The sequence below is a fragment of the Zea mays genome, chromosome 1 (genome assembly GCF_902167145.1).
Source record: "Zea mays cultivar B73 chromosome 1, Zm-B73-REFERENCE-NAM-5.0, whole genome shotgun sequence".
NCBI classification, from domain to species: domain Eukaryota; kingdom Viridiplantae; phylum Streptophyta; class Magnoliopsida; order Poales; family Poaceae; genus Zea; species Zea mays.
The window spans coordinates 49,622,614-49,638,004 of record NC_050096.1 but is presented as its reverse complement, the minus strand read 5'-3'; the positions used below and the strand labels follow the sequence as shown (position 1 = coordinate 49,638,004).

General features: G+C 47.4%; 1 protein-coding gene and 1 pseudogene across 3 annotated transcripts in view; one reads left to right on the top strand and one right to left on the bottom strand.

Moving 5' to 3' along the window:
* Positions 1 to 10,413, top strand: part of LOC111828497 (uncharacterized) — a 39,536-nt gene extending 29,123 nt beyond the window's left edge. For 2 of the 3 annotated variants that reach the window (XM_035960697.1, XM_035960695.1), the window contains 8 exons: positions 634 to 1,674; positions 1,882 to 2,025; positions 3,966 to 4,271; positions 4,375 to 4,434; positions 4,767 to 5,012; positions 8,786 to 8,896; positions 9,316 to 9,492; positions 9,643 to 10,413. The gene's annotated coding sequence lies outside the window, so the exon portion shown is untranslated. Of the gene's footprint in view, positions 1 to 633; positions 1,675 to 1,881; positions 2,026 to 3,965; positions 4,272 to 4,371; positions 4,435 to 4,766; positions 5,013 to 8,785; positions 8,897 to 9,315; positions 9,493 to 9,642 lie in introns of those variants that run through there. The other variant, XM_035960696.1, reaches the window with a different exon arrangement.
* Positions 10,414 to 12,821: 2,408 nt separating this feature from the next.
* On the bottom strand, positions 12,822 to 14,112 carry LOC118473057 (uncharacterized; annotated as a pseudogene).
* Positions 14,113 to 15,391: the final 1,279 nt, after the last annotated feature.

Here is a 15,391-nt window from a genome sequence, read left to right as displayed (position 1 = left end):
ACTGCTTCCATAGTTCCGTGTTTGTTGATTTGAAGACTGTTGGCTAGATAGGCTCCCTTTAACTAGATGATTTGTTGTCTTCCTATGTAGAAAGGCTTCATTCGTAACTTTCCCATGTTCTTGATTCATATGGGATTTCAATTAAGGGCAGTTTAATTCAATGTTTTCTTATCCTTATGTCTTGAGAATTATGCTTTGTAATATGGCCTTGACCAAATTTACGCAAAGAACTGTAGATATTATGTGACACTAGATAAGTATATTTAGATTCAGCGTTAAATATATTTTTTCACAATATACCAGTTGTAAATATTTATACTCTTTTTTATGAACAAAAGTAGAATTGCATTATTTTATTCTGGACGAATAGAGTATTCTATGGCCCTCTTTGGCACAACTGCTGCTTGTTGAAAAAACAGCTTATCTGATTCTGCTTGTTGGCTGCTTTTAGTGTATTCTGAGAAGCAGCTGAACTGATAAGCTGCTGCAGAAGCTACCTGTTTGGTAGAACTTCTGCTTAAATTTATGAAGAAGCTGAAAATAAGTTGTGCCAAACAGGGCCTATATCTAATCTACGCTGTTGCTTTTTTTTGTCAACGGAAAGACTCGTGATTATCCGCTCGTTTTTTTTAGTTGCGTGTTTGCAGTATGGTTTTATTGCTACCCTACCGATATCTTCAGCCAGTCACATACAAGTTGCAGTCTGCAGTTAGTTGTTGCCTTACCCACTCTGTCAGGCTAATATATCTGTCTGAGTCAGAGAGAAGAACGGACATTTGCCCTCTCGTCAGAAGGCGAACACGCGAGCAGCTCCATTGCCAAGAGAATTTGGAGAACGCTGAGACGACACGATCGTGCCCACTGCCCACGAGAGGAGTTGCCGCCTGTCAAAGGCTGGAAGCGGGGACTTGTGGGGAAGATGGGAAGCCGCCTTCAACTCCTGCAGACAGAATAACAGAAATATCGAACGACGTACACACTCCAGCTCCGACACCGTCATCCGTCAAGTCGTCAACTGACAGTGCACTCGGCGGTGGTTCGAACGCCGAACCGACGTGGCGCGCTGACGACCTCCAACCGTGCCCTCATCCCAGCCTCCCGCTTCCGTCCCTGCAAGGTCCAAGCCCGGTACGGCACCGCATCCGAGAGGGCAGACCCGTCAGTCCAGGCCCCTCGTCCTTCACTCCTCCTTCGCCTCTCAAAGGCGCGCCTCGCTCCACCATTCCCACTGGCGATTTGCAACAGACAAGCTCCACTAGAGCTCGGCCGGCATCCATGGCGATGCGGCTCCTGTCCCCGTCCACGCCGCCCCCACGCTTCCCGAGCCCCGGCCAGAAGGCACCCGCCTCCATCTCCGCATCGTCTTCCTCGTACTTCTCTGTCCGCTTGCGCCGCGCGCGCGCGGCGGCTGCAGCGGCTGCAGGCGCGGCCGCGGCGGGCGGGTCCGACCGGCGCAGCGGACGCTTCGAGGGGGAGGCGATGAGCGGGGCATTCGACAGGGGCCTCGCGGAGATCGCGAGGAAGGTGCCGCTCTTTGAGCCCACAGCGGACGGGGAGCTCGCCGCTGCGGCTGGCGAGCGGCCGTTGCCTATCAATCTCGAGCTCTGGCTCTACCGCGTCAAAGTGCACACCAGAAAGTTCGAGTTCCCTGAAGCAGAAAAACTTCTGGACAAGGTGAGCACGTAGAGAGAGAGAGACAAGGCTATACCATTACGCATTTACGCTTTAGGAGTCCATACACGTGGAGAAGGTTTCTCTACCTAGCGCATCAAGGCGACATGAATGAAACTATTAAATGTGTGTCGTGTGCTCGAACCGAGTACTTTTGGGTTCCGAGCTGATGGATCTGATGCTCTGTTTCAATTCTTAAATCTGAACTAGTGTATCTCATTCTGGCCTGAAGACGGACGTCCTTATGTGGCGCTGGGGAAGCTGTATAGCAAGCAGTCAAGGTATGACAAAGCTAGAGCGGTGTACGAAAGGGGGTGCCAAGCAACGCAAGGCGAAAACCCATACATTTGGCAGGTTTGCACATGATCAGTTCATATGCTCCATTTTGTGGAGTACTACCATATGCAAGATGTTTTTTCTCTCTCGAACACCTAGGCTAGGAGAGGAAAAAGTACCCGGAACTATTTACATTAATCTACTCTATCCCCTAAAAACTATAAAACTAGGTATTCTGAGGAAGTGCCTCTGATCATTAGGCGTCGGTCATGCTACATTATTGTCTTGACCAGTTTACACATATAACCCTTGGAACAGTGTAATTAACTAGTGGTTTCATGTGTCTTGGTGTTTTTACGAATAACCTCCTAAAACTCTTAGATGATCTCAATCCAGCCCAAGCCTGGTAATTTACAGATTTAACCCTGTAGTTTTAACCTTTCACGAACACTATTTACCGTAAAAGCCTGACATGTGTGTCCTACATGTGCCAGAGAGGCAAAGCCACCCATTGAAAGCACCTAGGAGTCAGATTAAACAATTTGATTAGGTAAGGAGGTAGAATACTTTGTAGGTTAGGGGATGAAATAGACCAACAACAACAATTTAGGCCTAGTTTGAGTACTCTAGTATTGACCTCAATCCACTTGTATTGAGGTAGATTGGGGTGTAACTTAAACTAATTTACACCACAATCCACCTCAGCACATGTAGATTGAGGTCAATACTAGAGTACCCAAACAAAGCCTTAGGGGGTTATATAGACTTCCCTGCAGGAGTATCATTATATCAGAATAAGAAAAGGGGGTCAAAACCCATGTAAAACACCCACCCACCAACTAAACTTATTGAGGCAGAAGGGTGAGGAGATAGGAAACACCTCAAACCCTGGCCAAGCTCCAGACCCTCATCTTCTCCATAGCAGGAGATACAACACCCTCTAAGTAGGGAGAAGCACCATGGAAGGCAACAGTTGTGATGAGTCCAGCTAGCCCACACCCCCAAGATGATGAGCGAATTTAAACTGGCAGGTAGGATATTACAAATAAGTAATCTTAATACACAAACACCTTATGTCTGGTTTGGGAACTCTGCAACTATAATTTTGTTATTGAAGGGATGCGAGTCAGCATTATTCTAATTGTATGATTATGTTGTTTTGCATTTAATCCAACAACTGGCAGTTTGGGCATTTGGGCTTCAGTTCAGTAATTGCATTCCTTGCATGTCAGCTGCTTGTATGCTTTTGTTCCAAATAGATGGAGACCATAGGCTATTTCATGATACATCACACACACTATTTTGCTTGTAGGAACAATGGTGGATCTCCCTGTTGTAGCTTTTCTTTAACTTTTTCAATATCGAAAGAGACAGAAACATCATATCAAGATTGCATTGTTAACTTTTACTGACATCTGAAAACAAAATAAAAAAAAACTCGGCCGGGGAGGGAAAGACCGTCCTCCCGGTATTATATTAAGAAGAGATCGAAACATGGCCCCGGCCAAGAAAATCTCCGAACTCTGGCCCTCCATCACTAGTGGGCCGTCACCGCCCCACTCTACAATGGCCTAGCCGGAGGGTGGCACGTAGGACATAACCCGGAAGCGTGCAGGGTACAACGAGAGGATTTTTTTTAACCGAGCCCAAAATTCGCCCCCGAGGGGGATTGAACCTAGGACCTAGAGGTGCTATTCGGAAGCCTTAACCATTACGCTAGAGGTCCTTTCGCTCTGATAACATAATCATTCGGGCCATCTAAAGAAATCATTTGATCCTTATACTGAATTATATATAACATAATGAAATTATTACACAGACCTTAGTAACCAGGAACGTGGACAAGTTCCATGTTCCCGGTTTCTAAGATCTAGATTGATGAAGTCAGGGCAATTTGTGCCTTTACAACCATAACTATTTCTGTTCCATGCTTGATGCGCCTATAATTCAGTCATTTAAGGATAAATCCAACAAAGCATGTGATCGTGTATGAATTTGTTGTTTTCTTTGCTAAGCAGTGCTGGGCAGTCCTAGAAAGCAAGGGTGGAAATATTCGAAGGGCACGCGAGCTATTTGATGCCGCTACTGTGGCTGATGCAAAGCATATTGCTGCTTGGCACGGGTGGGCAATTTTAGAAATAAAGCAAGGAAACATAAAAAAGGCACGGAACCTACTTGGGAAAGCCCTGAAATATTGTGGAGGAAATGAGTATATTTACCAAACTCTTGCTTTGCTTGAAGCTAAAGCAGAGCGCTTTGAACAGGCACGGACTTTGTTCGAGCAAGCCAGTCAATCCAATCCAAAAAGTTGTGCAAGCTGGCTAGTAAGTATTTGCTTCATAATTATTCATTTTATCTGCACAAAAAGAAACTGCAGAGTTGCCTTTTCTATTAAACTGTCATTTATGTACGACAACTTTCTAGTAGGCTTGGGCTCAGGTAGAAATGCGTGCAGGAAACAATACCATGGCAAGAAAGCTCTTTGAGGTAATAAATTGTGTTCCCTTTCTAGGATAATTATTGCTGGCATTAATGATTTTGTAAATTCCAAAATATATCTGAGGGTCTCCTCATGTTCATGTGTCAGTTGAAGTGCATGGCATTACTGTGGGTTCAGTTTTTGTTTGTCTAAATTTTTCATAGAAGATCTGTCTAGTCTCTACCCTTATTAATATAAGGCTTGATATTCGTTTGCTCAAGTTATTCTGCCCTGTTGTTTTGACGTTCTATATTAACATGTGAATGCGATGGTTTGTCACATATGAAATTCCTCTGAAATTTTCAAATGTGTGGTGTATAACTTTAATTTTCTACTGCAGAAAGCTGTCCAGGCTAGTCCTAAAAACCGATTTTCATGGCATGTATGGGCACTATTTGAGGCAAATGAAGGTAACATTGACAGGGCAAGGAAGTTGCTTAAGATTGGACATGCTGTAAATCCTAGGGACCCTGTAATTCTACAGTCACTCGCGCTACTGGAATACAACTTTTCATCTGCGAATGTTGCTCGTGTGTTATTCAGAAAAGCGTCTCAGATTGATCCAAGACATCAGCCAGTTTGGATAGTAAGAACTTTCTGCACTCGCCTTCCTTATTTGACTATAAATTCCACGTTGTTTCCTTTTGAAAAATGTTTGCGCGAACATTTATTCCCTATAGGATTTTCTGCATGAATGGACAATTACTTTAAGTTTCTGATGTTGCATCTTGCACTTCTTACTACTAGAAGACATGTTTCTTTTTGGGGAAACTTTTTAGCATTAGAGTCATAATTTACAAGTGTTGTGGTTGTTTACATTCCCAGTGCAAATGACTGCACACAGTCCAATAATTTGGGGAGTGATTAGGTTAAGTGAATGGCAAATTAGCAATATTTTTTGTTTTTTTGTTGTTGTTGAAACTTTGAAATTGTATTCACGTAAGATCCCCAGCAATAAACTGTAAGAACAAAAAAAATCAGTAGAAAGCCTTAGATTGCCAACTAACTGCAGTTGATATACACAAGTAAAAGTTTTAAGATTCCTGAAAAGATTAGAAACGCTTTGTGTAATTATATATGTATTGTTGTATTCGTTGTGGGAAACCCTAACCCCTGAGTGAGGTTGGGAAATGTATTAATAGACTCGGTAGTTGGGTCAGGCCCATTACAGAAGGGGCGAGAGGGTAATTACACGGGAAACACCCAAAACCCTAACAGGTACTCTAACACCACCCCCCGCAGTCGCAACTCTATCATGTACATATGTTGAGACTGGACCGAAAGTCTAGGAATACACTTGACGACAGCCCCTTGGTGATGATGTCGGCGAACTGCAGCGTTGTGGGGACGCTGAGGGCCCGAACATCACCTGCAACGACACGCTCCCGGACGAAGTGCAGGTCGACCTCCACATGCTTCGTGCGATGAAATTGCACGGGATTGTTTGAAAGGTAGACAGCATTGACGTTGTCGCAGTAGGCGAGGGTGGCGCGCTGAAGGGGGCTGTGGAGCTCGTGGAGGAACTGACACATCCAGGAGGCCTCTGTCATGTCGTTGCCCACAGTGCAGTACTCGGCCTCTGCGCTAGAGCGGGAGACGACGGGCTACCGCTTGGTGGCTCAGGAGATGAGGTTGGCGCCTAGGAACACGACATAGCCGGAGGTGGACCGGCGCGTGTCGGGGCAGCCGGCCCAGTCAGCGTCGGTGTAGACCACAAGCTCCGACGTCGAGGATGGTCGGAGGAGGAGGTCGTAGTCGAGGGAGCCGCGGAAGTAGCACAGGATCCGCTTGAGAGCGGTGAGATGGGGCTCCCGTGGGGTGTGCATATGGAGGCACACCTGTTGTACGGCGTAGGCGATGTCGGGCTGGGAGAAGGTGAGGTACTGGAGCGCGCCTGTCAAGGTCCGGTAAGATGTCGCGTCTGAGACCGGGGGCCCGTCGTCCTCAGAGAGCTTCGCCCGAGTGTCGACAGGCGTGGAGGATGGCTTGCGGTCGGACATGCCAGCCCGCTCCAGAATGTCGATGGCATACTGGCGCTGGTGCAGGAAGAGACCCTGGGGCCGGCGTTCGGCGGTGATGCCAAGGAAGTGATGGAGAGGCCCCAGGTTCTTTATCGCGAACTCCCTCTGGATGGCGATGATCGTGCGCTGTAGGAGATCGGCGGTGGATGCCGTGAGCACGGTGTCGTCGACGTAGAGGAGGAGGTAGACGGTGTCCTCGCCGCGCCGGTAGATGAAGAGTGATGTATCCGACTTGGCCTCGACGAAGCCGATGGAGGCCAAGTAGGAGGCAAAGTGGGTGTATCATGCCTGCGGCGCCTGCTTGAGGCCGTAGAGGGAGCAGTTCAGCCGGCAGACCAGATCCGGGTGAGCGGCGTCGACGAAGCTGGTGGGCTAGTTGTAGTAGAGCCTCCGTCAGAGTGCCATGGAGAAAGGCGTTCTTGACGTTGAGCTGATGGAGAGGACGACGCGACTTGACAACGAGGCTGAAGGTCTCGTCATAGTCCACTCCGGGGCATTGGGTGAAACCCTGAAGGACCCAGCGGGCCTTGTAGCGTTCGAGGGAGCCGTCCGAAGTCAGCTTGTGGTGCCAGGTGACCACATTGGTGCCAGGAGGACACGGCAACAGGTCCCAGGTGTGGTTGGCCAGCAGGGCCGCGTACTCCTCCTCCATGGCCCGACGCCAGTGAGGGTCAGCGAGGGCAGTGCAGACGGAGGAGGGGACTGGGGAGGTGTCCGGTGGAGTAGTGGTCATATCAGCGGCCAGGATCAGCCTGTCGACTAGCCGAAGGACACCTGCGGTGTGGCGAGTCACCATCGGGTGGATGTGCCCGAGGTCGTGGTGAATGGCGACCGAGTAGTACACCGACGGCTCAGAGCGAGGCGACGGGACAACGGGGGCCGCGGGCGTGGCCGGCTCGCGGCGATGATAGACGACGGCAGGTCGAATCGGACTGCGCTCGTCGAGGGGTCCGAGTCCGTGGGCACCGAGGGAGGAGCGCTCCCGCGGTGGTGGTAGACGAGGGCGGGGTCAGTGAAGCGAGTCTCGCTCGTGGAAGGGGCCGGAGTCCTTGGGACTGTGTGCCGCAGGCGGGGCCACGCGTTGCGCTGGCAGGGTCGACGGGGCCGTGTGTGGCGCAGGCGACTGGGTCGCATGTGGTGCGGGTAGAACTGTGAGGGGGGCGTCGAAGCCATGTGTGGCATGGGCGGGGTCGACGGGGCCGCGCGCGAGGACGGTGAGGCCGCGCGAGACGAGGTGCCTGGAGGGATGAGTACTCGGATCAGACTCAAGGAAGGAGTCGAGATCGGTGGGTGGGGAGGAGCCAGCAAGGAGAAACATATCTTCGTCGAAGACGACGTGACTGGAGATGATGATGCGATGGGAGGTGAGGTCAAGACAACGATACCCCTTGTGGTCTGGGGAGGAGCCAAGGAAGAGGCAGCGAGTGGAGCGTGGAGACAACTTATGAGGAGCAGTAGCGGAAGTGTTGGGATAGCATGCACAGCCGAACACGCAGAATGGGGGGTGGGTGGCTCACCGCCTTCGATGGGAGGCGGTTTAGGAGGTGGGTAGCGGTGTGCAGGGCCTCTGCCCAGTAGCTGGCAGGGAGAGATGCCTGGAAGAGAAGGCAATGAATCATATTGGTGGTGGTGCGAATCATACGCTCGGCCCAGCCGTTCTGGGCAGAGGTGTAGGGGCACGAGAGACGCAACTGAACGCCACTGGTGAGGAAGAATGAGCGGGAGGCGTGGTTGTCGAACTCGCGGCCATTGTCACACTGCAGTGCACGGACCGGGCACAGAACTGGGTTTCAACCAAAGAGGAAAAGTCCAGAAAAAATGGGAAAATCATCCAAAATTATCAAATAGTATTTATATCCAGAAAGACTGAGTACAGGCGAGGTCCAGAGATCACAATGAACCAGGTCAAAAGCCTACTCAGCCCAAAAAGAAGAGGTAGTAAAAGGGAGACGAGTATGTCGGCCAAGATGACAAGCATGACAGAGGCCCTCAAAATGTCCCCTACTACAAAAAGAATCTAAACTGCTGGAAAGCTTGGTTATGACGTCAGGTGTCCGGCTGGCGGCCGGGAGGGCCGGTGGCGGCTGGGTGGGGAGGAAAAAAGGAACTTGGCTCTATACCATGTGAGAAACCCTAACCCCTGAGTGGGGCTGGGAAATGTATTAATAGACTCGGTAGTTGGACCAGGCCCATTACAGAAGGGGCGAGAGGGTAATTACACAGGAAACACCCAAAACCCTAACGGGTACTCTAACATTCGTGTTTAACTCTATATTACTGCTGCTATTTTATGTGAGTCTCTCTGAAGCTCATCAATGACCCATAGATTATATTGTAGGCTTGGGGGTGGATGGAATGGAAAGAAAGAAATGCAAGAACAGCAAGAGCTCTCTATCAAAGAGCTTTGTCAGTCAATTCAACAAATGAATGTGCTGCTCGTTGTCTTCAGGTAAAGCATATCATTGAGTTAGCCTGGTAGTTGTTAAACTGTCAGAAAGGGCTTATCTTCAATGTCATTGTATATTCAAAAGGTCATTTGAGTACTTGATAACTAGTGTATCATGGTTGTCAAATACGAATGTTTGCATTTCTGAAGAATCCAGTTTGTCGGAACTGTATACACGTAACCAGTCTTTGATCTACTCCATATATTGGTCTAAAAGTACCAAACTGAAGTTTCAGTGCTGATTTCAGTACTGTAGAGGCTAGTGTTTGATTTTCTGTTCCATAAGAGGCTAAGGTCACTAGACCGTTATATATAACGGGCAAAACACTGTTTTACGTTGTAGCTTATACTGTTCGCAAAGTGAGGTTTGAATTGGAAGATAGGGATAAAATGACCGGTGACCTTAGTTGTTGCTTTTGTAGGCTTGGGGAGTCCTAGAACAGCGTGCTGGTAACTACACGGCCGCTAGACGATTGTTGAGGTCTTCACTGAGTATAAACTCCCAAAGTGAGGTGACATGGATGACATGGGCAGCACTTGAGGAGGAACAGGGGGATCCAGTTCGAGCTGAAGAAATTCGGAACCTTTACTTTCAGCAGGTTAGTTCAGGTTGCTTGCTGACTTACTATATCTTTATCTGTTCTTGCGGTGTATCTGTAGTTCGGACCATGAACTATAATAGTTAGTGTAGCTTATCTTTGCGTGATATACTACTTGACATCGCTTCTGACTGTTTTCCATACTGGCAGCGTACTGAAGTTGTGGATGATGCATCCTGGGTCATAGGCTTCCTCGACATCATCGACCCTGCCCTAGACAGCGTGAAGAGGCTACTAAACCTGGATCAGCCTTCTAGACCGGCGAGGCAAGATGATGTTAAAAGCACAACAGAACCGTGTCCTCCCACTGCCAAGTCTTCAGAAACTTCTGCGGGCAATGATGCTCGTAACAACGGGAGCGAAGCAATGGGGACTCTAACAAGTGATTTCGATTTGGATGCTTTCATCAAGAAGAGGCTGGCCCTCGACCCATCGGAGCTGGATGCCGTGCTCGAGGGCTCTGACCCGAGGGGTGTTGTTTCTCAGAGGAGGAAACAGCGGCTGCCCAGGAAGCCACTCCCTCTTCTCCCTGTCCCGTAAATTTTCCAGATCGGTCTGTCTCATTTCCATTCCACCGGTAAAATCCATAAGGGCTAGTTTGTTTGAGACTCCATTTTTTTCCAAGTGTTAAAAATAAAAATCCCTTGAAAAAAATGAGGTTATCAAACTAGCCCTAAATCCCTAACTGTAGCAGCCTGCAATACGTGAATATGTGTGAGGACTAAGGAGATGACGTCCCCTGCCGCTGCCATAGCAATCACCACACCTGTTAATTGTCATTCCAGCCACGTGTATGTAATTCTGCCACCATTTGTTAGTAAAGTCTAGCTCTGTACATAAATTAGACTCTTTTTGTCTACATAATATCGCCGGACTAAGTTATCGAGAAGTATTTTGACAATGGTAGTGCCATTACTTCAACACCTTAGAGCATCCAAGAAAATATGTAAAAGGTTCCCAAAACCATTTTTGACGGCGAAACACCATCTTCATTCACTCCAACAGTACCTCTTTCCGTCCCCGCAAATTTTGGCGACCCGCAAACCAGGGCTGGCGTTCCGTAGATATGCGCGAGGAAAATACTCCCCCGATCGCCTGCGCGCGAATCATGGAGAGTTCTCATGTCCTGCTTTCTTTATGGTTCCCGCGTCTTCCTTTTGGTTCCCGCGTCCTTCCTACTTCGTGAGTTTCTGCGAGGCGGTGGTGGCGGTAGTGCTGGTAGTGATGGCTGCGACTTCCAGATGCGGCCGACGTCGGATTCGAGAGTGGTTGTGGTATCTCGCCGGGACACTGATGCGCTGCGGGAGGGAAACTCTGTCGGTGGTCTTGTGCACCCATGGCAACTGGTCGGCAGCGACTGCCACGACCACGATGGAGGCAGCTCATTGCGAGGGATTTTCCAAGTTGGGGCAGATTCTCTTGATCCGGTTTCAGGAGGAGTCATATTTGACACAGATGCACAAGCGTCGACCTTATTCGGATCCCGCGAGGCACATTATTCATCATTCAACCTACGGACAAATGGTACAACCCTTGATTTTTGTGTTAATTTACTGCTTCTTCACTCATTCTAATGCCATATGCGTTCCCAGATATATGCCCAGTGTTGATGCTAGTGCAATATATATACGAGTACCATAATTCTATTAATTTACAGCGTCTTGTTCTGAGTGGGGCCTCTGTTATGGCTGGATTTTAGTACCATAATACTAAAGCTTTGGTTAGAATTGCTTAAGAATACTTGGCATCATATTTATTTTGGTGATTATGCATCGAAATAAACTTGCTGCACCCTGATCAGCAAGTACTCAATCCTATCCTCAAACTGAATTGTCGTGAAGTGACCATTTTATTCTTAATTGTGTACTACTATGTACTTGTGGGCTTTTTAAATGTTTCCACTCTCTGGAAGCATGTCTCAACCTATGGTGCTTCAGGCTTGTGTCTTATGCCGGTGATCATCTCATTGGACCCATACCAAGTTGTAATGTTCAGCTAACTGCAATGTTGAGTTGTCCCATGGTTGGACTGAACCTTTTAAAACCTAACTGAAATTGTAATGTTCAGCTAACCAATAATAAAATCAAACATGAACATGGAAGTGGGTTGTCATGTATGCAGGAAATGGATACTTTTCTAGCATGATGAGGGATGACAACAGTCAAAGAGAATTCGATACTCATAGCAACACATGCCCTGAACTACAGTCACAATCAATATCTGTTTGTCCAGTAGCCCCCAACGCAAGACCGAACAATAAGAGATCCAAAAATTTCAGTGATGACGAAGATGAAGTTTTAGTTTCAGCGTGGCTCAATATTAGTTTGGATCCTATTGTGGGCAAAGATCAAAAAGGTGGTCGGTATTGGTCTCGTATATACGAATACTTTCATGAACACAACAAGTGTCAGTCAAAGCGTACACTTAATTCTCTAATGCACCGATGGGAGATAATTCAAAAATGTGTCAACAAGTTTTGTGGATGTCTAACACGAATTGAGTTAAGACGACAGAGCGGTACTACAATGCAAGACATGGTAAGATCTTCATTTGCACTCTCATTTTATCTTTGAGTATCCTTATATGTCTCTCACAAATTAAAAAATGTGAATAGGTTGCACAGGCATGTGCTTTGTACAAGTCTGAAGATGACCATAAAAAATCTTTTCAGTTCATGCATTGTTGGAACAAGCTGAGAACACAACCTAAATGGTTAGCTAAACTTGATGATTTAGCTTCTGGTAGAACATCAAACAAGAAACAGAAGACACAACCAAATGTTGATGGTTCTGCAATGGTACCAAATGAAAATGGAGATAATGAAGTTCAAGCTGGAGAGGATCAAGCTTTGATTAGGCCAACTGGCAAGAAAAAGTCAAAAGCAATAATTATACAAGAAAAGAGAAAGAGTGTGACAACAACTTTAGAAAACATGTGGGCACAAAAGAAAGACACCGATGGGGAGAAGGAAGTTAAAAAAGAGGAGAGATTCAATAAAGCATTTGCACTAGAACAAGAGCGAGTTACAAATGAAAAGCTCCTTCTGGCGGTGAGGAAAGAAGAGGTCGAACTGCGGAAACAACAGGTTGATTTGCAAAACAGAGGGATGAAGAGAGAATTATGACCCTAGATCTTTCTGCTATGCCAGAAGAGCTAAGGAGATACTACATGGGCTTACGGGCTAAAATCATGAGAAATGAAGCTACACTTTTAACTTAGGTTTGGTTACTTTGTGTCATTCTTCTTCCACATTTGTTTATTTATCTTAGTTCCTAACATTTGTTTATTGAACTTAGTTCTTGGGTGGTGACCAGCATGGCATGGAGTTACTACAAATCTATGGAGAAACTGAATATTGATGGAGTTAGTGCATTTTCATGTAGTATGTTACTGCATATTCCAGTTGTTGTCATTTGTGACATTTCGTACCTGTTTAGCTCTTTGCTGCTCATGTAGTCTGATAGTGCATATGTCAGTTCATGTCATTTGTTACATTTCATAGCTGTCAACACATTGCAATATATTAGGTTTGTTACAGATATTGTCATCTTTGTTTCTATATTCTGGTTCCGATAGTCATTCCAGCAAAGGCACATAAAGGACTAATTATGTGAACCATAATATTATTAAACTAGAAAATAAATCCAAGAAAATTACAAAATGTATGTGGATTATTTAAAGTAAAAGTATCCAAAGAACACATGAACATAAAGAAATTTATTTGTAGAGGTCTGGATGATGTTGCCACAAGTGCTCAATGAGATCGTCTTGAAGCTTACTGTGAGTACTTTTATCCTTTATTTTATTATAATTTTTTATGAACTCCTCTAGTTCTGGTGTTTCGTCATGAGAAATCTTCACCTTTTCTCCCACCCCTTCATAATTGAAATCATCTTCATCCTCACGCTCATCCTCTACTATCATATTGTGCATAATGATACAAGCCCTCATGATTAGTCCGAGAGTGTGCTCATCCCAGAAACGAGCTGGCCCCCTAACGATAGCGAAACGAGACTGAAGAACCCCAAAAGCTCTTTCCACGTCTTTCCTACAAGCTTCTTGTGCAGTGGCAAAATATTTCTTCTTGTTACCTTGTGGTTCAGGTATGGTCTTCACAAATGTAGCCCACGAGGGATATATGCCATCTGCTAGATAATAACCCATTGTATAATCGTTGTTATTAATGGTATAATTGACCAGTGGAGCTTGACCTTCAGCTAGCCGTGCGAACAAAGACGACCTGTGCAAAACGTTGATGTCGTTGTGCGAACCAGGCATCCCAAAAAATGCATGCCAAATCCAAAGATCTTTATCTGCGACATCTTCTAGTATAATCGTTGGCTCATGAACATGTCTTGTGTACATACCTTGCCATGCCGATGGACAATTTTTCCACCTCCAATGCATACAATCAATGGATCCAAGCATACCAGGAAATCATCTGCTTTCACCAATGGCAAGTAATCTAGCAGTGTCATCTTCATTAGGTGATCGCAAGTACTCACCACCAAATACGGCCACAACACCACTTACAAATCTTCTTAAACTTTCAATAGTCGTACTCTCCCCAATACGAATATAATCATCCGTAGCATCAGCTGCAACTCCATAAGTTAGCATCCAAAATGTCGCGGTAACCTTTTGCAGACTAGAAAGACCAAGTATACCAGCAGCATTTCTTTTTTACACAAAATATTCATCATGTTGTTCTACCTCTTTCCATAAGCGTTCAAACAATATACGCCTCATTCGAAACCTGCATTTAAAGATTAATAAGACGCATGCGTACACTAGTTTTTAAAAAAATGCAAAAAAATATATGTAATATATACATACCGACGTCGAAAATAGCAATGTCCGTATGTAGGATTCTCTGAAAAATAATCTTGATATAGCTTATGATGCCCTGCTATTCTGTCTCGTCGAAGGACTCGATGCCCTTGAATAGAATCACGATATTTCTTGTCATCATCTGTCGGGGACCATAATTAGGGGTACCCTCAAGACTCCTAATTCTCAGCTGGTAACCCCCATCAGCATAAAGCTGCTAAGGCCTGATGGGTGCGATTAAGTCAGGGATCAGTCCATTCGAGCGACTCGATCACGCCTCGCCCGAGCCTAGCCTCGGACAAGGGCAGCCGACCCCGGAGGATTTCCGTCTCGCCCGAGGCCCCCCTCCGACGGCGAATATATTTCCGGCTCGCCCGAGGCCCTGCCTTCACTAAGAAGCAACCCTGACTAAATCGCCGCACCAACCGACCAAATCGCAGGAGCATTTAATGCAAAGGTGGCCTGACACCTTTATCCTGACGCGCGCCCCCCGGCAGAGCCGAAGTGATCGTCGTCACTTCGCCGCTCCACTGACCGGCCTGACAGAAGGACAGCGCCGCCTGCGCCACACCGACTGCGGTGCCACTTGACAGAGTGAGGCTGACAGGCAGTCAGGCCCTGCCGAAGGCACCACAGGAAACTCCGCTCCGCCCGACCCAGGGCTCGGACTCGGGCTAAGTCTCGGAAGACGGCGAACTCCGCTCCGCCCGACCCAGGGCTCGGACTCGGGCTAAGTCCCGGAAGACGGCGAACTCCGCTCCGCCCGACCCAGGGCTCGGACTCGGGCTAAGTCCCGGAAGACGGCGAACTCCGCTCCGCCCGACCCAGGGCTCGGACTCAGACTAATTCCCAGAAGACGACGAACTCCGCTTCGCCCGACCCCAGGGCTCGGACTCCGCCCTGGCTTCAGCCGACGACCTCCGCCTCGCCCGACCCAGGGGCTCGGACTCGGCCTCGGCCACGGAAGACAGACTCGACCTCGGCTTCGGAGGAGCCTCCACATCGCCCAACCTAGGGCGCAGGCCAGTCACGTCAACAGGAGGCGCCATCATCACCCTACCCCAAGCTG